Source organism: Suricata suricatta, chromosome 2 (assembly GCF_006229205.1).
Source record: "Suricata suricatta isolate VVHF042 chromosome 2, meerkat_22Aug2017_6uvM2_HiC, whole genome shotgun sequence".
NCBI classification, from domain to species: domain Eukaryota; kingdom Metazoa; phylum Chordata; class Mammalia; order Carnivora; family Herpestidae; genus Suricata; species Suricata suricatta.
Window position 1 is genome coordinate 151,448,925 of NC_043701.1, and position 25,255 is coordinate 151,474,179.

General features: G+C 40.7%; 1 pseudogene; it reads right to left on the minus strand.

Moving 5' to 3' along the window:
* Positions 1-592, minus strand: part of LOC115276221 — a 6,529-nt pseudogene extending 5,937 nt beyond the window's left edge.
* Positions 593-25,255: the final 24,663 nt, after the last annotated feature.

Sequence of the window (25,255 nt, forward strand, 5' to 3'; positions counted from 1 at the left end):
GACCTGGGCTGCTCCGTGGCACCCCCTCCCTGGGGTCCCCTAGCAAAGACTTTATGCTGAAGCCTTCACTGGGCGCCTGCTGAGGACTGGGCTGGGGCTGGGGACTGGGCGGCCGGTAGGGCCAGCCATGCAGCACATAGGGGCCCAGGTCCTTGGCGAAGGCTCCCCGCACTCCCTTGCTCTGCCAGCGCCGGCAGAGAGCCGTGTTCTGCAGCCGCAGCGCCTCGGCCGGGATCAGGCTCACGTCGACTGCCCAGAAGTTGCCCTTGGCCTGGGGTTTCGAAGGATCTTTAGGCACCTTGCGGAAGCATCGGTTGGAGGAGAGATTGTGGCGGATTGAATCCTTCCAGCCCTCGTAGTCATCCCTGAAGAAGGGGAATGCGGCCTGGACGTGACGGATGATCTGGGCCAGCTTCAGCCTGCGGGAGGGTGCAGCCTGGATCACCAAGGCAATCATGGCCAAGTAGGTGTAGGGGGGCTTGTCATGACGCAGGTATCTCTTCTTCCTCCTCTTGGGGGGCTGAGATGATGACTCCGACCCAGGAAGCCCCTGGCGTGGATTGCTGCAGGGCCCCATGCAGGGGAGGCAAGTGATGTGGGCAGGGGTCTGGCCCCGTGGAAGGCAGAAGGCAATGGGGCAGTGTAGTGTGAGGCTGGGCTGAGGGCCTGAGGCCCCACAAACTAAGTAATTTAAAACAACACAAGTTTGTTCTCTTATAATTCTGGAGCTCAGGAGTCTGAAATGAGGCTAAAGTCGAAGTGTCAGCTGGGCTAGAGACTCTGAGCAGGGGAGTCCCTTCTTTTCCTCTTCCAGATTCTCACAGGCGTCAGCATGCCTTGGCTTGTGGCCACACTACTCTGCTCTTTGCGTCTGCTGTCACAATGCCTTCTTCTACCCCAGTCTCCTGCCTCCATTTTATAGAGACCTCTGGAATTACACCAGGCCCACCTGGATAATTCATACATACAGACCTCTCCATCTCAAGATCTTTAATTTAGCCACATCTGAAAGTCCCTTTTGCTATATAAAATAGGTTTAGGAATTAGAATGTAGGCACATTAGGGGCCATTATTCAGCCTATCACATAATACTTACTAAATAACATTCCAATTATGACTTGGTTTCCCCTGTGTACTTTCCTATTAAGAAATAAAGAGCTATCCATGCAGGCTTAAGTATTTCAGTACTTACCTATTATATTTTTCAAAATAAATGAATGAAATGACAGCCTGGTCTTTTACATCGGCCTTGTGAGCTTGTAAGTCTGCTCTAAGCAATGGATTCATGTTCAGTGTATGTTTATTGTCAGATTTTTGAGGTCTGCAGAAGTAAAATCCAGACCCTACTAAGGTGAATTCTTCAAATCCGCAAACAGTATCTTTCCAGAAGATGCCCTGCATTACTGAATAACTTCATAATCTCAGTGACTTGTGACAATTAGCATTAATCACAGTTGTGAGCCAACTATGGCTTCATTCCTCATCTGCTCTTTCTGGTGTTAGGCTCAAGGAGCAGACTGTATTTGCTACATGTGGTTCTTGGGGCAAAGAAAAGGAGAGTAGTCAGGCAAAAAAACAAAGCAACAAAAAACAAAACAAAACAAAAAACTCTAAAACCTAAACTAAAATCACTTACCTAAGTACTTTAAAAAGTAAACAAAAGCAGAAAAATTGTGGACAGCAGCCCAAACCTGAAGAAGTGACCTACACAAAGGTGAATGCTCTTTTTTTTCCTTTTCTCTCATGACTGTGCACTCAAGACAGACTGAAATCACTGTACTGCTTTATACATCAGTGGCATTGGTGGAAAAAATCTCTAATAGGAATTCTCTGCTTTCTGGCCACCAGAAATAGGAATTTAGTAGCCTGGAGAGGGTGGAGTAGTCCTGGAGAGGAGAGCGCTAACAGGAGATGCCTTAACTCTGCAGTATGAACCTGCCCCAATCTTGGACTCAACCATAAGTTATGCATTCGTAAGGCAGATCAAAGCAGCATAGCAAAGGCTTTGAGAACTGAAATTGGAAACACATCCCACGAAGGAAAGACAAGTCCTGGTCTGAACCCAAATGGTTCCAAAATTACTGGCTAACTAAAGGACAATACAAAATGTGACTAATTCTCATTGGAGAATTCTCAGTAAATGCCAACCACAAGATGGCCCAGATGTTAGAATCACCAAAGATTTAAAACCAGCTATTATAACTAGCAGATATGTGTGGAAATGAGTGAAAAGATAACCGTTTCCAGCAGAGAAATAGAAACTAGAAAAAAAACACCCCACAGGAGAATTTTAGAAGTGGGAACTATATCTGAAACTAAGAATTCACGAGATCATCCAATAACTGAATGGAGATGAGAGACAAAAAAAAGTCAGGGAGCTTGAATATAGAGAAATAGAAATTACGGAATCTGAACAACAGAGAAAAAGGATTTAAAAAATTAACAGATTTAAAAATTTCCATGGGACAATACCTTCAGGTCTGACACATGTATCATTGAAGTACTAGAAAGAGAGGAAAAAAGATCCAGGTAGAAAAAGTATTTTGAAAGAATGTCCCCAAACATGACAAATTTGGTGAAAGAAAAAAATTCACAGATTAAAAAAGCTCAGTCAACACCATGCAGAATAAACTCAAAGAAAATTACAATGGAACACATCAAAATCAAACAGGAGAAAACCATACACACAAAAACTTTATAATAGCTAGCAAAAGAGGAACCCACTGCAGATAAAAAGGCAATTTGAATGACTATAGAACTCTTCTCAGAGGCCAGAAGGCAGTAGAACTCCACCTATGAAGTGCTGAAAGAAAAGAGCTCAGTCCAGAATTTTCTATCTAGTGAAAATATCATTCAGGAATGAAGGCAAAACTAAACATTAGCAGATGAAGGAAAATAAAGAATATTTGTTGCCAACAGACTTGCTCTGAACTAATTGCTAGAGGAAGATAAGGTTGAAGGGAAATGATACCAGAGGAAAAGTTAAACCTTCTGGAATGAAGAAAGAGCAAGAGAATTTAAATATCTGTGCAAAAACCTACCTTTCCTCTTAAGTTCTTTAAAATATGTATAACCAATGAAAACAAAAATTGTAACATTATCTTGAGGAATGTCAATAACTATAGAAGAAATTCATATGACACTTCTAACATAAAGGGTAATGAAAGGAAGCACATTTACATATGTGGTTGCAAGAATTCTACATGTTACTCGAAGTGGTATAAGTAATTGGAGATGTATAGTGTAATATTGTAGGGCACTACAAAGAATATAGCCAGTAGGCAATAGGTAAATTAAAATGGAATGCTAAAAAATATTCAAAAATCTTAAAAAGGCAAGAAAGAAAGAAAAAAGGAACAACAAAAACCAAAGTTATACAGATGTTTAATAAAATGCTAGTCTTAAATCTAACCATATCAAAATTATATTAAATGGGGCGCCTGGGTGGCTCAGTCAGTTAGGCCTCTGACTTCAGCTCAAGTCATGATCTCACATTCGTGGGGTGGAGCCCTGCATCAGGCTCTGTGCTGATAAGCTCAGAGCCTGGAGCCTGCTTCTGATTCTGTCTCCCTCTCTCTCTGCCCCTCCCCCTCTAATGCTCTGTCTCTCTCTGTATCAAAAATAAATAAAAATATTTAAAAATTTTAAAAATAATATAAATGTTACGGGCCTAAAGAAAACACTCTTATTAAAAGGCAGATATTAATAGTGTAGATTTTAAAAAAGCAAGACCCAAACACAGGCTGCCTTAAATTGATAAATTTTAGGAGTCAAATCAGGTCAAGCCGCAAAATGGTGGAGAACTAGGGCGCTCTGTAATCTCTGCCCGCCAGCAACTATCAAACTGAGAAGGACTAAAGCCACAATACTCTGATCTGTAAGAATGGGAGGTGCACACACAGAGTCCTTATAGATGACAGCCTCATGGATGCCTGAGTGAGTGTGAACTGGGACTGAAGGCTCTGTGGGGAGGGAGTGCCGGCCCAAGTGGAGCCGGGAGAGAGTGAACGCCCAGAAAGGTGGCCCAGGACCACAGAGGGCCATGTGTGCAGAGGCTGCGTGGGGGAACAGCCGTGCAGAGCAGCCGAGAGCTGAGGGAAGAGAAAGAGAGACTGAAAACACTCATAGAGTTGTCTCTGGAGAGGGAGAGACCTTGGCCTGGGACAGAGAGACACAAACATCAAATAAATAGCCACTGGGTGCAGGGACAGGAATTTGTCCCCCTCAGCAGTCTTGTTCTCTTCTGGATGGTGGCTCCCTGACTCCAGGCGGAGCCAGGGAAAAGCTGGCTCTGCAGTCCCCTTACTCAATCCCGGCTAGAAAGCCACCCGCCTATGGGAAGATATTTCCTCTGGAGTGGCACCATTAAAGTGCATGGACTAGGACTTGGAAACGTGGTGGAGCTTAGGGGGAAAGAAAAGCAATTTGGCCCGGCCATAGCAGGGGGAGATATGACGCAAAAGAGTTGCTTGCAACGCATGGCCTGAGAAGGGCTGGGGCACTGCCATTCTTTTCCCAGCAACCACTAAGGCGGGGCCTCAGAGAGCAGCCCCTGAGACCCGAGCTACCTACACCAAACCACGCCCATCCATGCTGGAGAGCTGTCCTTTTTTTTTTTTAATTAATTTCTTTTCTTTAAAAAATGTATTTATTTTTTAATTTTTTTCCTTGTTTTCTTTTTTCCATTTTTCTTTTACCTTCTTTTTTCCTTTCCCCCTCAAGTCTGGGAAAGACCAACATTCATGCACTGCTGTGATTAGGTCAATTCTTGCCATCCAGATATATTTTCCCTTATCTCACTCTTACCTCTTTCCTCCACAGGTTTTATGCCCTCAGACTGTCCTTTTTCTTTGGCTGTTTCTGCCCCCTCTCCCCACCTTCTTCATTTTTCTTTTCCATTCCTTTCTTTTCCTTTCTGTTCTTTTTTTCTTTCCCCTTTTGGTTTGCTTGTTTATTTGATCTGTCTGTGTGTTGGTGGGCTTTTGTTTTCTGTGTGCTTGTCTGTCTGTTTTCCTTTTCAGGGCTACCTCAAGAAACAAGCCAAAGTATACATGGTGGAGAGTACCAAATATCACTGAGTGGGGAAATAAAATAATCAGAGGCATAACAAGAGAAACCGAGAGACATCATCAAAAGTACACTTCCTGAAACGACAGGCCCTGGACAGTCAATGAGCCTCCTTTAATAGAGCAATACTAACAGGCGCACAATGCAGAATGAGCTTTTAAAACTGACAAGTGACATAAAGCTAGCTGAAATGACAAAATGAAAGAACTCTCCTCTAAAGAAATTCCAGGAAGAAATCACAGCAACAGAACTGCTCAAACAGACACAAGCAACATAACTAAACAAGAATTTAGAACAGTTGTCATAAAATTAATCGCTGGACTTGATAAAAAGAATGGAAGTCATCAAAGAAGCTATTTATACAAAGACTAGGGACCTTAAAAATAGCTGTGACAGTTTAAAAAGGGTATAAATGAGGTGTATAATAAAATGGAGGTGGCCACTTCATGAATTGAAGAGGCAGAGAGGAGAATAGGTGAATTAGAAGACACAGTTATAGCAAAAGAGGAAGCTGAGAAAAAGAGAGAGAAACTGATACAGGAGCAGGAAAGGAGAATTCGAGACCTGAGTGATACAATCAAATGGAACAATATCTGTATCATAGGAATTCCTGAAGAAGAAGAAAGAGAAAAAGGTCTTGAAAGGGTGCTTGATCAAATTATAGCCAAGAGCATCCCAAATCTGAAGAAGGAAAAAGACATTGAAATTCAAGAGGCACATTGAACTCCCCTTAAGATGTAACTTGATCAACCTTCAGCATGACATACCATAGCGAAACTGGCAAAATATGAAGAGAGAATTCTGAAAGCAGCTAGGAATAAAAGGGCCCTAACATACAAAGGGAAACCTATCAGAGTGGTTACAGACCTGAAACTTGGCAGGCCAGAAAGAAATGGCAGGAAATCTTCAATGTGATGAACAGGAAAAATATGCAACCAAGAATTCTTTATCCAGCAAGCCTGTCATTCAAAATAGAAGGAGAGATAAAAATGTTCCCAAATAAACAAAATTGAGAGAATTCATGACCACCAAACCAGCCCTACAGGAAATCCTAAGAGGGACTCTACAAGGGAAATGTTGCAAAGAATACAAGGTGCCAGAGACACCACTATAAACATGAACTCTAGGGAGAACACAATGACTCTAAACCCACATTTTTCAATAATAACACAATGTAAATGGACTGAATGCTCCAATCAAATGACACAAGGTAGAAGAATGGATAAAAAGTCAAAATCCATCTATTTGCTGTCTACAAGAGATTCATTTTCGACTGGAAGACACCTTCAGATTGAAAGTAAGGGAATGGAGAAATTTCTATCATGTGACTGGAAGTCAAAAGAAAGCTGGAGTAGCCATACTTATATCGGACAAACTGGATTTTAAAGTAAAGGCAATATACAAAAGATGAAGAAGGAATTTTTATAATAATTATAGGGTATCTCCGTCAGGAAGAGCTAACAATTATAAACATTTATGTGCCGAATTCAGGAGCAGCCATACAGAAAACAACTAATTACAAACAGAAACAACTCGAGGGTGTCATGCTAAGTGAAATAAGTCAGGTGGATAAGGACAGACACCATATGTTTTCACTCATAGGTCTCACAGGAGAAACCTAACAAGGGACCACGGGAAGGGGAAGCGGGCGGGGGGGGGGGGAAGTTAGGGAAAGGGAGAGAGGCAAATCATGAGAGACTCTTGACTACTGAAAACAAACTGAGGGCTGAAGAGGGAGGGGGAAAGGGTAAGGGTGGTGATGGTCATGGAGGAGGGCACTTGTGGGGAAGAGCATTGGATGTTACATGGAAACCAACTTGGAAATAAACTATTAATAAATAAATAAATAAAATGAGGAAATATTTAAAAAGTGATAAATTTTACATATATAGGCAAAGATAGTTTCAAAGAAAATGGGATGGAAAGGAGATAAAGATATACCATGCAAACAATAAGCATTAGAAAGTTGGAATGACTTATTTAATATTATTTATATCAGAAGAATGGTTTAGAATATAAAAATTTATGAACTTTAAGACAAAAAAGGCATTTCATAATGATGAACAGTGAGATAGACATTCATAATGATGAAAGGGATAATTTCATCAAAAACACATCACAATTTAAAATGTATAGTCACCTGGTCTGCCTGATGGCTCAGTGGGTTAAGTGTTCGACATTGACTCAGGTCATGATCTCAGGGTTCCTGAGTGCAAGCCCCACATTAGGCTCTGCACTCTCAACACAGAGTCTGCCCTGGATCCTCTGCCTCCCTCTCTCTCTGCCCCTCTATCATTGGTTCTCTCTCTCTCAAATAAATAAATATTTAAAAATAAAATAAAATACAAAATAAATAAAATAAAATGTATATTCACCTAACGATGGCACCTCGAGCTGTAAGAATCAAAAGTTGAAGAAGGAAGAGAAAGACCTCTGTACAATTAGAGTAGAAGATTTCAACATTCATTTTCCAGTAACTCATAGACTACCTAGCCCCTAAAATGTTAGCAAGGACACAGATATCTGAACAATGACTTTAAACACTTCAATTTAACTGACATTCATAGAACATGACATCCAACAAGTGTGGAATATAAATTTTTTCAAGTTCACTTGGTACATTCACCAAGAGAGACCAGATACTGAGTCATAAAGCAAGTCACGATAATTTTATAACACGGAAATCATACAAAGGGTAGCCTCTAATCACAACAGAATTTGATTTAAAAATCAATAAAATAATATATCTAGGAAAACTCTATGTAGAGTTTAACCAATATATTTCTAAGAAATTTGTGAGTGAAAGATGAAATCACAGGCAAATTTTAAAGTATTTTGTAGGGCATGCCCGCAGACTGGAGATTCGAAGGAAGAATTGACGTTGCAGTCTTTTGAGTCTGAAATCTGCAAGCAGGACAGCTGGCTGGAAACTCAGTCAGGGTAGTCTTCTGGCAGAATTCCTTCTCTGAGCAACCTCAGCTTTTGCTGTGAAGGCTTTCAAAATTTTTTTTCGTGTTTATTTATTTTGAGAGAGAGACAGAGTACAAGCAGGGAAGGGTCAGAGAGAGAGGGAGACACAGAATCTGAAGCAGGTTCCAGGCTCTGAGCTGTCAACACAGAGCTGGATGTGGGGCTCGAACTCAAGAACCTAAGCCGAAGTCAGACACTTAACCAACTGAGTCAGCTGGGCGCCCCTGAAGGCTTTCAGCTAACTGGGTAAAACCTACTCAAAAGGTAATCTGTTTATTTAAAGTCTGCTGATTATGTTAATTATATCCATCTACAAATACCTTCACAGTAACAATTAGCCTAGTATTTGACCAAACAACTATATACCTAAGTCAAGCCAAGTTGACAAGTAAAATTACATACAACACATCAAAATGTGAAAGATGAAGCTAGCGTGGTGCTTACAGGTGAATTTATAGCTCTAACTGCCTGAATTTGAAAAGACAAAGTATCTAAGTATCATGACATAATGTTCTACCTTAAAAATAAGCTAGAGAGGGAAGCCTGAGTGGCTCAGTCGGTTAAGTGTCTGACTTCGGTTCAAGTCATGATTTCACGTGGGTTCGAGCCCAGGTCAGGCTCTGTGCTGACAGCTAGCTCAGAGCCTGGAGCCTGTCCTCAGATTCTGTGTCTCCCTCTCTCTCTGACCCTCCCCTGCTAATGCTGTCTCTCTCTCTCTCTCAAAAGTAAATTTAAAAAATTTTTTTAATTTTTTAAAATTAAAAAAAATAAGCTAGAGAAAGAGCAAAGTAATCCCAAAGTAAGTAAAGAAAGGAGAAAATAAGCAGAATTTAATGAAACAAAAAAATGGATAGATAATAGAGAACATTTACAAGTCAAAAGCTGCTTTTTTAATAATATCAATAATATGGAGAAACCCCTTACTAGACTGATCAAGAAATAAAAAAGAGAGAACAGAGGGGCACCTGGGTAGCTCAGTCATTTAAGTGTCTGACCCTTGATTTTGGCTTAGGTCATGATTTCAAGGTTGGTGGGTTTGTGCCCCATGTCTGGCTCCACACTGACAGACACATAGCAGAGCCTGCTTAGGATTCTCTCTCTCTCTCTCTCTCTCTCTCTTTCTCTCTCTCTCTGTCCCTCCCCTTCTTGTGCTTGCTCTTTTTCTCTCAAAATAAATAAATAAACTTAAAAAAAAAAAAGAGAACAGAAATCACCCACAGTAGGAATGAAAAGAAGGTCATCACCTACTTTTGCCATTTGTTAAAATGTTACATGTATACCTACCATAACATCCAACCATTCGACTTCTAGGAATTGATTCAAGAAAAGTATATGTATGTATGTTCTTATATAGGCTTGCGCAGAAAATATTCATCATAGCTTAATTATAATATGCAAAACCTGGAAACAACCCAAAAGCTCATCAACAAATGAATGGGAAAACAAATCATGAATGATTCATATACAATGGAATATTAAAAGGAAAGAATTACTGACAGATGCAACAATTTGGATGAATCTCAGAATCATTATGTTAAAGAAAAGAAACTAGGTGATAAAAATATGTATCATTCCGTCTATTTAAAGATAGATGGAATAAAGAAAAATGGACAAAACCATTAATGCTGTTAGAAAACAATATGGTGGCTACTTTTGAGGAATGGTAGTGCCTAGGAGGGAAATGAGAGAGGCTTCCACTATCCTTACAACATTTTTCATTTCTTGATGTAGGTACTGTTTATATAATTGGGTTCATGCAAAGAACCTTTATGAAACTGCATGTTAATGATCTATGCGCATTCTATGTATATACTATAATTAAAAGAACAGAACTGCAGATTCTGCATTTTCTACTTCTTTGAGCAATTAATGGAACTATTTGTATTTGTATTTATCATGCCCTCTGTGATCTGTCACATGGCATCTATTCTTGAACTCAAAAGCTAGGAGCACTCTCATCATCATCGTTGACTAACACCAGCACCTGTACTATCAGCAATGGTAGCCACATGAACATTACAGACCTCTTGGCTGACATCTAATGAGAAGAAGCCACTGCTCTGTTTAGAGAACATTTTCAGGACATTCTAAACTTATTTATCTACATATACCACCACCACCACCTCTATCATTGCTAGACAAAAGAAAAAAATTATATTAAAATGATATTAAAAGTAGTATTCTTTACCATATGTTTGCCTGTGTTCCTCTCTTCTGAAGATCATGAGGGAGAATAATGATCATTCTGTCATTATTTTGGGCAATAATTGCCTTTTTATACAATCTTAATTGACAAATGCATTTGCAGATTTAGGCCATGTGCAGATGGTCATGATTCTATGAATAAATAGGAAGACTTTTATTCCAAATCTGAAATAAGTATTTGCCTCTCCATGTCAAGTTCTGACAGGACTCTGATTGAAACCTTGTCTTACTCCCAGGAATCCTGCTTGGGGGGAAAATTGACTGAGGGAAAACCTGGTGCTCTACATGTGTCAGTTACCATCAAGCTGCTGGAAACCCTGAATTCTCCCCCAGGGAAGAAAAAGTATTGTCTGGAGAACACACCAGAGCCCACTGGCAGATACTAAGACATCTGAAGTTACGAAAAGTTGATTTAAAAAATAGTCCCAAGAATATTCCTTATGGTACCCATGCCTTTTGAAAATACAACTTTGAAACTTATCTTATCAAAATGATAAACTTCTTTTTTCACCCTTTTGAATCTGGGCCAGTCCAGTGACTTGCTTGGGCTAATAGAATATGGAGAAAGTGACGTTGTTCTAGTTCTGAGTCTAAGTCTCAAGAGGTATGTGTGCCTTCCCCTCTCTTTCCTGGAAACCTGCTATCGCCATATTAACAAACCCTAGCTAGGGAGAGTTCAGTTGTACTAGCGAAGACTGTCCTAGACCAGCCTACAACCAGCAGATCCACACATGTGTTAAGAGACTATTCAAGGAAAAGCTTATCCAACTCACAGCTCATCGTAGACACAGAATGAGCCCATAGGCTCCAGAACTTCCTTGCTGACCCACAGACTTGTGAACTAGATCTATTTGTATTTTTAAGCCACTAAGATTTGGGATGGTTTGCTATGCAAATAGTAAGGCATTAAAAACCTGAAACAGAAATTTGAGGATATCTATATTGCCACCATGAGAGACGTAGATCTTTGGGGAGAATCTTTGGTCTAATTTTCTCATTTTATAAATATAAGTAAAGGTAAACATAAAGGACATGAACTAAGGGTCAGAAGTACCACCCCTTTAGTTTACTATATTTAGCTAGTGTTACAAAATTTCTTAGAATAGCTTCATTACAACAACTATATTAATAGAGAGCATTTAGGCACTTACTGTAGACAGAAGTATGCTACAGATTTTATGTCAATTTTTCCTTATAATCTGAGGATAGGAAGGATTGCTCAGAACCACACATGGAACTAGTTTATGAATGTAAACCTTCCTGACACCAGCGTCCATGTCCTAGAGTTTTAGTATATTCAAGAGCCTCCACTATGGTAAGGCATAGGACTGCACCTTACATGGGGCTGAAATTCTAAAGTCAGTACATTAAGCAAATAATAGCTACAGTCCAAATTATTCTTGAAAATGTCTTTGTCTATAAATTGTAACACCAGCTGTCAGGAAGTCCACCAGAGTCAGTTTTATCCTCCAATGTTGTACAGACAGCTACAGTTAGGGAGGGAGAGAAATCATTCAAAATAGATGGACTGTGTTTCAGAGTCCATGTTGAATAAAAAGATATATACATACATGACCATGGCTTTTATACATGGTTAGATGCTCACACTATGAGGGATGCATGCGACATGAAACCCACTGAATGATCATCATACTCATCCATCTCATTTTTCCTTTGGCCCATAATCCAGACTGACAGATGGAATCACTTAAGATATTGAAATTTGCTCTTTCTCTATTCTTGTCTCCTCTCTTTGCCAAGTGTTGAAACACTTAAATTCACAAAAGTTAAATGTGTTATCTGGTGCAACTCCACTACACTGTTTTGGGAAAGGATAACATGGCATCAGTTCCAGAGTAATCAAGTAGGGAAGAGCTATGTGGAGCACTGGAAAGGGTGCTACCTCAAGAGTCAGGAAGCCCTGGGCTTGACCCCTGATCTGGCGCTACCTTGCTTCCTGACCTCGTAAGTGTCAACATTCATTTGACATCCCTGAAGCTTGGTCTCTTTGCCTGAAAAATGTTTTTTGTAAAACAGTGCTTCTGTAAAACAAGACTGAACCCTTTCATACTGAAGATAAAATCTACTGGGTAAAAGTTGTCTGCTTCCAGGAAATCAAAGAGGGTGGGGGAGGAGCGGGATTGATGTTAGACTCCTATTTCTTACAGAGCAACTGGCTTCCCTGCAACTCTGCTGGATGCTTCCTGAGACCAAGCTTCCAGAGCCTTCCATGGGCTGCATTCTGCACTCATGGGCCCTACAATGTCATGGATCCAGGACCCAACAATCCTGAGCCCCAACCTTAGCTCTTTCCCTTATTACCAGCATAAACCTTAACAGTGTACCTAAGCTCTAATTTTAACTTCTTCATACATACAACAGAACTAATAATGTAACCTAACTGAACCTACATATATAATAATAGATAGTGTTTTCATTAAATATATAAGATAATGTATATTAGGACCAGTTATTTTGTGTCCCTTGGTATCATTTAAATATCCCATAAGCAATAAAAACAAAACTAACTTAAGCAATAATAATAATAATAATAATAATAATAATACATTTGAATGAGAGTGACTGAGCTCAAAACACTGAAGAAACAAAACCGAAAGCAAAGCCTTGGCCCAGGGCAGATTTGGGCACTTCCATAGTAGACTGAGCATTCTTACCTGGGTCTCTGTATTCAGGATGTAAATTGCTGGGAGAGATAACCCAACTGGCCTCATTTAGATCATCTGACTATACCTGATCAAAGGTAAAGAGCCCGGTGATGGAAAACCCCATTCAGGCCACATGGAGTGAGAAGGGTGAGCTCCCTAAAGGAAGGAAGCACTACTTCTAGAACAACAGAAGGGATGGTAGGCAGACAAAAAACAGGTTCCATGCCCAGTCCTGAGAGTTATCATCAACGTCACACAAACGTTAGATCCAAAGTCATTGTTGTTGTTGTTTTTCAAATTTTTAAAGTTTATTTATGTATTTAGTGTGAGAGAAGGAGTGTAAGTATAAGCCAGAGAGGAGAAGAGAGAGGGGGAGACAGAGACTCCAAAGTAGGATCTGTGTTGACAGCAGCAAGCTTGGTGTAGGGCTCAAACTCACAAACTGTGAGATCATGACCTCAGCTGAGATCAAGAGTTGGACATTTAACTGACTGAGCCACCCAGGCGCCCCTTTTGTTGTTGTTGTTGTTTTTAAATGGCCTATCCTATGATATTATCCCCTAGCTCTGTCCTTGCCATGACCTTTCACGCTACCCTACCTCCCTTCCTGTTGGCTTCTCTATGGTTCCAGACAGTTTAGAGTTGAGAGCCTTGCTGAGTTTAATTACCTTTAGAGACAAAGCTCTTTATGCTGTGGAAGTAGGCCATAAAACATCATCAATGAGTAGGCCGAGGTTTCCCCTAACACAAGACTTTTTTTTTTCACTTAAAGAACCATATAAACTTCACATAACTGATAAATCAATAAATTTAAAAACTTTGATCTTCATCCAGAGACAACACAAAGAAACTCAGCAACCAGAGTAGGAACATAGTCTCCTTGAAAGAACTCCACCCTCTGTGAACTCACTCATGCTATTTGAACAGCTGTCATAGGCTTGGTCTAATCTCCCGAGCCCTCCATGACATCAGGTCAGACAGTGACATCTACACTCTGTTTATCCATGAGGGAATTAGGAGATGAGGGAAATCAAGGTCAAAAACAGACCAATGAATAGCGCAGGCTGTTCTTTGTAATTTTTCTTAGCAAAACAAGGAGATGCTTGGTCTATATATTTAGGCCCAAGAGCTCCAGATCCTAATGTGAATTTTCTGGCTAGTGTCTTGTGACTCACTTAATCTGTCTGTGGCCTTTTCAGAAGAAGCATAAAATACTGTATGGAAATTCACACCTGCAATCCACAGGTCGGGAACTGTAATTCAGTCTAATTTGGTTTTCAGTGTAATAGAACCACTAGAAGTCAGGATACTTGGGCTCTAATGGAACTGCTAACCACTTCCTAACTTAAGGAGAACTGTTTCCTTTAGGTGTGCCTTGGTTTTCTCCTCCTTCATTTGAGAATGATGAGTGACTTGTTTCTAAGTTGCCTTTCTTGTTGATGTTCTTAGTTGCCTATTGATGTTTCTAAGTTGTCTTTTCTTCACTGAATATCTGTGTTGATGTTCAATAAAGCTAGGGTCAGAGGGATTCCTAGAAATAAGTGCTTCCAGTATTCAGGGGACTCAAACTTCTCCTAGGGAGGAAAATTAAGAGCCCTATGTGCTCACCTTGACTTAGCTGCGGGTGAAGAGCTGAAAAGGGCACCAGCTGACATTATTCAAGGACTCTAGAATATCATTCTTTGTGGGCACTTGTTCTATATTTGTGGTGACAATAAAAGTTGGAGGCGGCAAACTTCTTCTGTAAAAGGTCAGATAATAAATATTTTAGGCCAGCCTAGGCTGTGTTGCAACCACTCAGTCCCACCATTGTAGTGTGAAAACAGACACAGAGAATCCTTAAACACAGGAGCAGATTGTGTTCCATTAGAAAACAGGCAGTGGGGACTTAACCCATGGGCTGCAGTGTGCTTACTCCAGATGTAAATGACAGCCTTTGGAAGAGACTGAAATAGGAGCCACAAGATGTAGGTCAAAGCCAAAGTCCACCATTTAACTAAATGGCAAATTGTTTAACTTCTGCAAGTCTCAGTTCCTTCATTTTCAAATGAAAAAAAAGAAAGGAAAGGAAATGGTATTCACTGTGCCTCAAAGGACTAAGAATGCTAATAGTTAATATTTGAATCTTACAAAAAAGTTTTAATAATTTTTAATGGGTATTTATTTTGAGAGCGAGTGTGCAGGGGAGGGGCAGAGAAAGAGAGAGAGAGAGAATCCCAAACAGGCTCCATGCTGTCAGTGCAAAGCCTGACACCAGGCCCCATCTCACAAACCATGAGATCATGACCTTAGCTGAAATCAAGATTTGGATGCTTAACCAATGGAGTCATCCAGGTGTCCCTGAATATTATAAAATTTAAAATACTCCTTTCACATTTATCATCATCTTTAACTCAAAAAAACAAAAATCCTTAATATCTACCCAAGGTAGATGTTATCTAACTCCCAACATTCAAGTGTAGATATCATTAATCCCATTTTATGCAAGACACTGAAGGTTATGTGGAGAGGGAAAGTGAGGTGAAAACTGGAGGGTACTACATTGGCACAGGGTGCCATAATTACTCAAGATGAGGAAAATAAGGTCTCCCAATTCTTCCCTTCAAATATAAGGAATCCACTTCAAGTAGTGGATTTTCATCAGAGTATTTAAAATCCAATTCATCTTACATGTTCTAACACCTACCACTGTGTGTAATCAGCCTCTGCCCTCAAGGAACTTCTGATCCCTATGGAGAGCCCTAAATTACCCATAAGGAGAGGCTGGAGAATCGTTCCTATGTCCTTGACCTCCCTCAGAGCATATCTGAGAAAACAGAGTTGCTGCTATGTGCATGGACATGGTAGTTACATAGTGACAGAGCCATGTTTCCTACCTGTGCCAATAAGTTGTATAGAGGAGTGGGGAGTGGGTGATGCTTGGAGAAACCTGGCATCTCCCAACCACCAACAGCCTTGCAGGTGAAAAGGCTTCGAGGGTTATCCTTTGCCTGAGGCTATATAAAGGCAAGAAGTGATAGGTACACAGTGGCCCCTATCTAGGGCTTGAAGCAGGATGATCAGACTAAAAGACTCACGTTGCAGATCATCACTTTCAAGGGTTGGAAATCATCCAACTTAACCTTTAAACATTTTACAATTTCAAAGAGCAAAGATCACAGTTGTTGAATTCCATTTGCAGATCACCTGACACAGTATAATTTGACAAGTACATGACTTTTTTTGGTATTTCTGACATATTTTTCTGCTACTAAAGGGAGCATTGTCCTACTATAGAAAACTAGGAAACCATAGGAAAAAATTTAATTGATGAAAAAAGAGTAATCCATAATTCCATGAGGCAAAATAACTGTGAGTGTGACAGATTGTTTTCAGAGATGGCTTTAGCTATCCCTCTCCTTGTGCAACGCCCTTTTGCAATTGACTTTGCCACTGCCCTCATCTAGAAGTGGAGTTTGATTTTGCCTCCCACTGAGTCTAGGCAGACACTGCAGGTTGTTTTCCCAATAGAATGTTGCAGAGTGACATAGTACAAATAATGATGCTAGGCTTTCTTAATGTTTATTTATTTTTGAGAGAGCAAATAAGTGAGAGAGGGGCAGAGAGAGAAGGAAACAGAGAATACCAAGCAGCCTCCATGCTGTCAGCACAGAGACAGTGTGGGGCTTGAATTCACAAACTGTGAGATCATGACCTGAGCTGAAATCAAAAGTCGACACTCAACTAACTGAGCCACTCAAGTGCCCCTAATGGTGCTAGGTTTTAAGAGGACTTACAGCTTTTGATTTTCCCTGCTTGAAGCCCTGAGTCTCCATATTAAAATAAATAAATAAATAAAAGAAAAGAAATGCTGTCTAAAAAATGAACTATATAAATAAGATCCAAGAGTGCCTGGTTGGCTCAGTCAATTAAGCACTCAATTCCTAATTTTGGCTCAGATCATTATTTCAGGGTCATGAGATCTAGCCCTGCTCAGACTCCGTGATGGGCATGGAGCCTGCTAAAGATGCTCTTCCTCTCCCTCTGAACCTCACCTGGTCATACTCATAAACACATACATACATATATACATAAACAAACAAACAAATATCCAGAGTCTTATAACACCACACAAGTCCAAATTGCAATGGAAATTCAGTCATACCAAAAGGAAAGAAGATCCCAAATCAAACAAGAAAAGAAAAACAACAGGTGCCAATGCGAAAATAACACAAATGTTGGAATTATCTGCCAAGGATTTTAAAACAGCCATCATAAAAGTGTTTCAATGCTTGAAGCAAATGAAAATATAGGAAGTCACAGAAAAGAAACAGAAGGTAGAAAGAGGAACCAAATGGAAATTTTAGAATGCAAACACACCATAAATAAAATAAAAAACTCAATGGATGGGCTTAACAGCAGAATTTAGAGGACAGAGGAAGAATCATGAATGTTGAAAATGAAACAATAGAAAATATCCAATCTGAATGACTGAGAAAATAGAAAAAAAAAATGATTAGAGTCTCTGTGACATGGAAGACTGCAACAAAAGATTAACATTCATGTCTCTGAAGTCTAGAAAAAGAGGAGAAAGAGAGTGGACTGAAAAAGTACTCCAAAAAATCATGGCTGGACTTTCCCCAAATTTGGCAAGACATAAGCCTATAGATACAAGAAGCTGAGAGAAACCCAAACAGTGAACCCAAAGAAATCTGTGTGAAGACATACCATAGTTACACTTCTGAAATCTAAACACACACACAAAAAATGTCTTGAAAGTAGCCTGTTTTTACTTGTAGGGAAAACAACAATTCGAAAGAATCAGACTTCTCATCAGAATCCATGAAGGCCAGAAGGAAGCGACACCACATTTTTCAAATGCTGAATGACAATAAGGGTCAATCCAGAATTTTATCATAGCAAAAACATCCTTCATGAATGAGGGAGAAATGAAGATATCTCAGATGAAGAGGAACTAGAATTTGTTGCCAGCCCAGCAACTATATTAAAATGACTAAAGGAAACTCTCTAACCAGAGATAAGGGAAGGAATCTTTGAAAATCAGGATGGAAGAAAGAACGTGGGAAAATAAAAATACAAATAAATACAGTAATATTTCCTTCTTAAGTTTTCTAGATTATGTGTGAGTGTTGAAGCAAAAATTATAACAATGTGTGCTATGGTTCTCAATGTATATAAAGGAATTTAAGACAAGTACAGTGGGAGAGAGTAAAGGCAGGTAAGACTTCTACACTTCAGGCAAACTGGTGAATGCTGACACCAACAGACTGTGGTGTCTTTTATACCAAGTTCCCTGAATGGTGGATAGCTTAGAAAATAGGTAGAGCAATCACTATAAAAACTATATGAAAAGAAGCACTCAAATCACTATCAATAAATCAAAACTGAATTTAAGTAACTCACAATGTGGAAAAAAAAAACCCCAACACCACAAAAATGAAAACCAAAAAACCCCCCAAAAATCAAAAAGCAAAATACTTCAAAACACACAATTATAGGGGCCTCCAAGCATTCAGGTGCAAAGGGGTGAAAGTTGGTACCAGAGTCAGCCTGTGGGGCTAAATTCCTGGCTCCATCCTATGGGACAAACTTCCTAAGCCATCCATGCCTCAGGCACTAAATCTGTAAACTGGAGATAGTAATATCCACGTTCCAGGAGTTTGTGGAGGTTTAAGCAAGCTAATATCTACTTATAACAATGTCTGACGAGTGGTAAGTACGATATACCTATTTTCCAATTAAATAAAATAATTAAATTGATATCCCAACATTCAAGTGTTCCTCTTTTTTTACCCTCATAACTTAACACTGTGAAAAACATCCTTATGCTTTAGTTTTATTCCATGTTTCTATTTTTACGATACAGGAGTCCTCTGAAATGTGTTGATGTTCATGTCCAGCCCCACTCCTTTTTCCCAACAGGATAAACGTCACCGACTTCTAGAAGAACTTGAATATAACTAGAGCAGCTGTGGTTTTCACCAAATCTGTTTTGCCAGCACACACAATAAAGTGGAGGAGGTCTGTACAGCAGATGATGTAAGGAAACCCTCAAAGTTTATGATTTTACACCAATAAATTTTCGAAGGCAGCCTGGTATCTTGGTTAAGAGCATGGGCTCTGAAGTTTGATTGCCCGGCTTCAAATTCCAGCTGTGTCATTTATTAGCTCTGCAACCTGAGGCACATTCCTTAACCTGTCTGTGCTTCAGTGTTTTCATCTATAAATAGGGGCAAATAATGGAATCACAGGGGTGTTATGAGGATGAAAAGAGTTAATACACCTGAAGTGTTCAGAGGAGTGCCTGCCATTAAACCGAATAAAAAAGTTAAGTGAAGCCCCCTTCCTGATGGCCTAAAACCATCCTGCAAGCAGGCAGATAAGAAAATGATCACGAACATCCATGTGAAATGGTGAGAAAGAGATGGAAAATACCTCCCTCTGTCATTATTTAGCAATATTAGCTGCCAAGAGTGGCGTGATAGAGCTACTAGTCATGCGGCACCACCCCGTAGCCTGCTGAACATCACCTCCCCAGTCATCTCTAAAGGATGAGTGAAACCAGTAATTTTCGTAATTTTTTTCACCCGAGCTGAGTCTGGCTGTCTGCACACGTGGGAACTTTGCACATTAATTTGACGGCAAACAAATTGACCTGTTCCACAGGGATATCGGAAAGGCTCATTGCTTGGTTTGAAGTCTTTGTAATTCTTGGTCTAAAGGAATTCCGTGACTTAAAGAGAATATGCTGAGATTTCTTAGGGCTATGAATCAAAGCGCAGGATCATGCTTTGGGAGATGCTGTTTATTGTGTTTTTAAGTTGAGTTAAAAATAAACTGTTAATATCTCTCTAAAACTCTGGGCTCAGAGTAGATTCTATCCTGAGGTATTATTACTCAGTATATAAACAAACTCTACAGAGATAAATTGTACAAACTGCCAGAGTTCCTGGCTACCAAAGAGTAACAGCTGGTGGCTGAAAAAAAGAATCAGCTTCCTATCTTAACGTTCTCCTTTCCTCATTTTTAATGGCTGATTTCACTCTGAAATCCAGACCAGGGACAGACTACAAAAGCCTTAATCCACCCATTTTATTCAGCCTTCAAGCAGGATATTCAAGACCCAAAGGAATTACTCTCGGACTTCATGCATCATAGAAAATAGAGATGTTTGAGGCTCATGCCTACGTCCTCACTCATCCCTAACTAGAATGTTGACCATACGTCCCCAGTTCCTATCACAGTTTCTCGGTTAAATATTCTGGCCTATTCTTAGCATAAATTACAAAATCATCCCGAAATCCCCAGAGCGGGGCACTTTCTCACCTCATCTCCTCTAGGACCATGACGAGCCATGGGTCCTGTTTGAAGCATGAGGGGCCAAGGCAGTTCCTCCTTTGCATGACCGCTGAGCGCCGTCTGCCCATTCCCAGGGTACAGTGTTGAGGTCTGGACTCCATAACTGGGGGAGCTTGATCAATGTTCCAAAGCAAGCTTCAAAAGGGAGACCTCTTATGATTTCTTAAGAATTTCTGTGCTTTGCAGGCCTCACAGATTTAAAGGAACGTTTGGTATAAACAAGGAGACGCTGCTAGAGGATTGCCAGCTGGGGACTATTTGCGTCTTGAACCCTGTCCTCCTAGGGGATAAGCTCAACAGAGCAAGGCCAAGGTAAATGGAACAGAGACTGAAGATGTACTCCAGCGCCTATGGCTTTAAGAGTGTGCATCCTGGAATCATACTGCACGGATCTGCATCTTGTCTCCATCACTTATCAGCGTGTGACCTTAGGTAAGCTAAACAAATTCTCTTCGGTGATAATAGTGTCATCCTGACAGGATTGTTGTGAGGATGAACTGAGCTAAAACACATGGAGCAGTGCTTCCAGGACAACATTGCCTATTTCAGTGTTCTTATCATTCAAGTTATTAGCATTGTTATGTCCATGTTGAGAGAGATTTACAATGGTCGCTTAGAAACCAGAACCAATACAATGTATTAAGCATCTACCATTTACTCAATCCTGAGCTAAGCACCCAGTATTCAATGACATGAGAACAGCTGGGTAAATGGAGGAGAAGAGATAAATCTACCATGCAGAAGCATCCCAAATAATTTATACACATACTCAGCAGAACCTCCCCCTCGACTGTGGGCCCACACGGTGACTCTTGCCAAAGATCATAGTAGGGAAAGGGGTGGAAGGCTGGCAACTTTACAGTGAAGCAACCTAACAAACGCTAATTCCGGCAAATAATCAAGCGCCTCATAACAGTGATCAATCATGTTAATTATATGCACCCTGACACCAGTCAACTCATGAGGAAATCCTGAGACAAATCACAACTGAGGGACATTCAACAAAATACCGGACAATTACTCCTCAAAACTGCTAAGGTCATCAGAAACCGGGGACATCTGCGAAAGCCTCACAGCCAGGAGGAGCCTAAGGAGATAAACAACATGTAATGCGGTTGGAGCTAGACCAAAAAAAGGATATTAGGTAAAATCCAAAGAAATCTTAACAATGTATGGATCTAATTAATAATGCACCAGGGCATTTCATCAATTATAACAAATGGACTTTACCCAATGTAAGGTGAGAGGAGAAACCTGCTCCTGGGGTATATGGCAAGTCTCTGGACTGTCTCTGCAATTTTTCTGTAAATCCAAAACTGTCCTAAAATTTAAAGTTGATTTAAAATAAAAAAGATAGGGGCACCTGGGTGGCTCAGTTGGTTAAGCGTCAGACTCTCACAGTTCGTGGGTTCAAGCCCCACATCTGAGCTATCTGGGCGGACAGCTCAGAGCCTGGAGCCTGCTTCAGATTCTGTGTCTCCCCCTCTCTCTGCCCCTCTCCACTTGCACTCTGTCTCTGTCTCTCAAAAATTAAATAAAAACATTTAAAAAATAAAATGAAATTAAAAAGATATGGGTTTGGTGATAAGGAAGTCCCAGAATAATGCAAACAAGTAATTACATCATAAATTATAAGGCAGTGTGGTATGTGCGACAAAAGAAGCATGTAGAATGCGCTGCACAGAGCACAGAGAGATGAACTCCAATGTCAAGCGTGGGTAAGCCAGGTGTTAGGAGGGAGGCATTGTCCGAACTGCAATTTTCAGGAACGAATCAGAAGGTGAGCAGGGCAGGCTCCCTAAGCAGAGGGAACCCCTGAGTGAAGACTGGACCTCACTTAGCCAGAGGCGTACCCACCCAACAAAACCATTCAAAAGTGGATGGTTGGAAAAGCCAAGCAGCAGGAAACGCTGCTGATAGGTACCCCAATCTCTTTCAGTTAAAATCCTATCATCCCTCCACTGCCAGAAATCAGAGCTGTGATGTACTGGACCTGACCTATGTTAACTCCATTCGTCCTTGGGTTCAACTTATTGATGGTTAATAGTCTCTTTCTAGAGGAAGATTCATGACTTGAGAAAAAGAACTTACCATTATGAGTCAGAAGGCTTCTCCTGGAATGGACAGAATAAATACCAAATAAAGCTTGGCCTGGATGACAGGTTTGGCTATCTCAGCCTGTGTAGGGGGTCCATGTGAACCGGCCCCAAGTCAGTGAGGGGCAGACATTGGGCTGGAGGGCGGGGGGGGGGGGGGGGGGGGGGAGTGAAAATGCCCTTTTAAATTGAGATAAAATTGGGGCACCTGGGTGGCTCAGTCGGTTAAGCCTCCAACTTGGGCTCAGGTCAGATCTCACATTTGTGAGTTTGAGCCCCACGTTGGGCTCTGTGCTGACAGCTAGCTCAGAGCCTGGAGCCTGTTTCCGGTTCTGTGTCTCCTTCTCTCTCTGACCCTTTCCCTCTCATGCTCTGTCTCCTTCTGTATCAAAAATAAATAAAACATTAAAAAATTTTTTAAATTGGGATAAAATGGAAGGAAATGCCATTGAGATGGGGCTCCATCCTGAATACAGACCAGTAGCCCTAAAAAGGATACTAAAATAAGAATACTGTCCTCCGTTGCTTTTTGCACAGTACAAGCATACTGCCACATTGTTAAGCACAGCACTGCGGGTAATGGGTTCAACCGTGCAGATTTAATGTCTAACTTATGAGGTTCACAAAGAGCAGAATTCATCCACTCAACAGTTTTGGTTGTCCTAACAATGGGAAGACGCACAAATTCTAGATGTCCCACACATTTGGGGCAAACAAGTGTCGTCCATGCCACATGCTTTATACATGTCCCTCCAGAGAGCCAAGAGTTATGAAACGTATATATAATTAACTGAGCCAAGAACATAACCCTAGGTTACATATAAACACAAAGTAACTTTTGCAAGATACTAATTGTGCAGAAACCCAACCACCATGTAGATCAAAGAAAAAGTTTCCATTGTTTGAAATTTTTAGTTGTTATTTTGGACAGTACCATGACTTATAGCAGCACAAATGGTAGTTTAGGATACTAGACTCTATGAGCCTGTTTTTCATAGTCTCTGCCTTCATAGTGGTTCCAAATATAAATGCAAGTGTGTAACACCTTCATTAGGTCTTCTACTGTGGCCATGGTTGAAAATTTACTTATTGAAGCACATCTCATTTTAGAAATTTCTTTCTTTTTATTTTTCCTTTATATTATCACTCATTTTAGAAATTTCTTATTATTTTTCCTTTATATTATTGCTAAGACATTATATTAATGTTTAAACTTTTTAAAATGTTTGTTTACATTTGAGGGAGAGAGAGAGACAGAGCATGAGCAGGGGAGGGGCAGAGACAGAGGGAGACACAGAATCTGAAGCAGGCTCCAGACTCCAAGCTGTCCGCACAGAGCCTGATGCAGGGCTCAAACTCATGAACCATGAGATCGTGACCTGAGCTGAAGTCAGATGCTTAACCGACTGAGTCATGCAGATGCCCCTGTATTAATGTTTTAATTGTGTGAATAGGTATTCATTTTAGGATAGTAAAGAGGAGATTACAAAAGATTCACTATAATTAGGTGTTGGACCTGATAAAGAATCACAGTGTTAAATACAAGGGGGCTAAGAAATGGGGAGAAAGCCCCTCCCAGCAGAAACCCCTTCATTATCAAGGAGGAAGGTAAATGGCTCTGGTGGGCTGTTGGCACTTCAGCTCCTGCACTGAAACTACAAGGGACTCTGCTTTCAGAAACTCCTGGAGGGAGACACAAAAGTGAGCTCAGGGAGTGTCTCAGAAGTTTGGAGCTACTCTGAGACCCACTTAAATGCAATTAAATTAAACTCCAAACATGCTGCAGAAATGTCAGGGGAAGGTGAGTCTCCTTAGATGCTGAGATCAAGACATGAATGGGTTCTGCTTTTAAAAAAAAAAATCACCTTTATTTACTTTACAGAGACAAAGAGAGTGCAAGGGAGGAACAGAGAGAGAGGGAGACACAGAATCTGAAGCAGGCTCCAGGCTCTGAGCTTCAGCACAGAGCCCGACACGGGCTTGAATCCACAAACCATGAGATCATGACCTGAGCTGAAGTCAGCTGCTTAACTGACTGAGCCATCCAGGCACCCCTGGGTTCTGCTTTTTAAAAGAATAATATCTCACACACAGAGACAGAAGGAAATTCCAATAAACTCTTCTATGAGAGGGCATGGGACTACCTACCAGCTTCTCCTCCACTGGGCATCAGCATTAGCTGAAATCATTAAGTAGATTTCCTTTGGTTCAATAAGGTTTTGTATTGTTTTATTTTCATCTGTAGGAGGATTTGGTGAAGATGATGATGGCAGTAAAGACAAATGTGCTTGCTATGATGCAAGCTGGCATACGGTGGAAAGGAAGTCCCTTTGGGTTCTGATGTCAGTCTCCAGTTCCCTGTCACCAAGCCGCACAAAGACGGCCTTTAACCAGCATAGCCAGGACACTTGTCCTGACCCAGCCAGGCTCCTTTGCATACTATTCTTGATCCCACAGCCTCACTGGGGTCTTTGGTTCTTGCATCAGAGTGAGGTGTGCAGTTCTCAAAAAGGAAAACCTGAACGGACATCCAAATCAATGGTGTCTACTGCAGTGCCCACCAGAGTTGCAGGAACAAGCTTCCTCAGTGTGCAGTGCCCCCTTTGGAAGGTTCTAGACATTAACACTGGATGAGAATTGGAGCCCTAAATAGACTTCTCAGGTACTCAGGATTTTACCAAGTTGTGAGCAACAGTATTACCTTTTCTAATCTCCTAGGGCTTTATCTGACTCAAATCCTGTTGTCTCCACTTCCCTTGGTGAAAATATTAAAAGGTGAGTGCTTGAACTAGCTGAGGAAAACCATGTTGTACCCAAAGAGTAGCATGCTAAACCCAATCTGATGGAGAACTTTTAAGTGCTTCTACCATACACCTATGACTCATACTATCA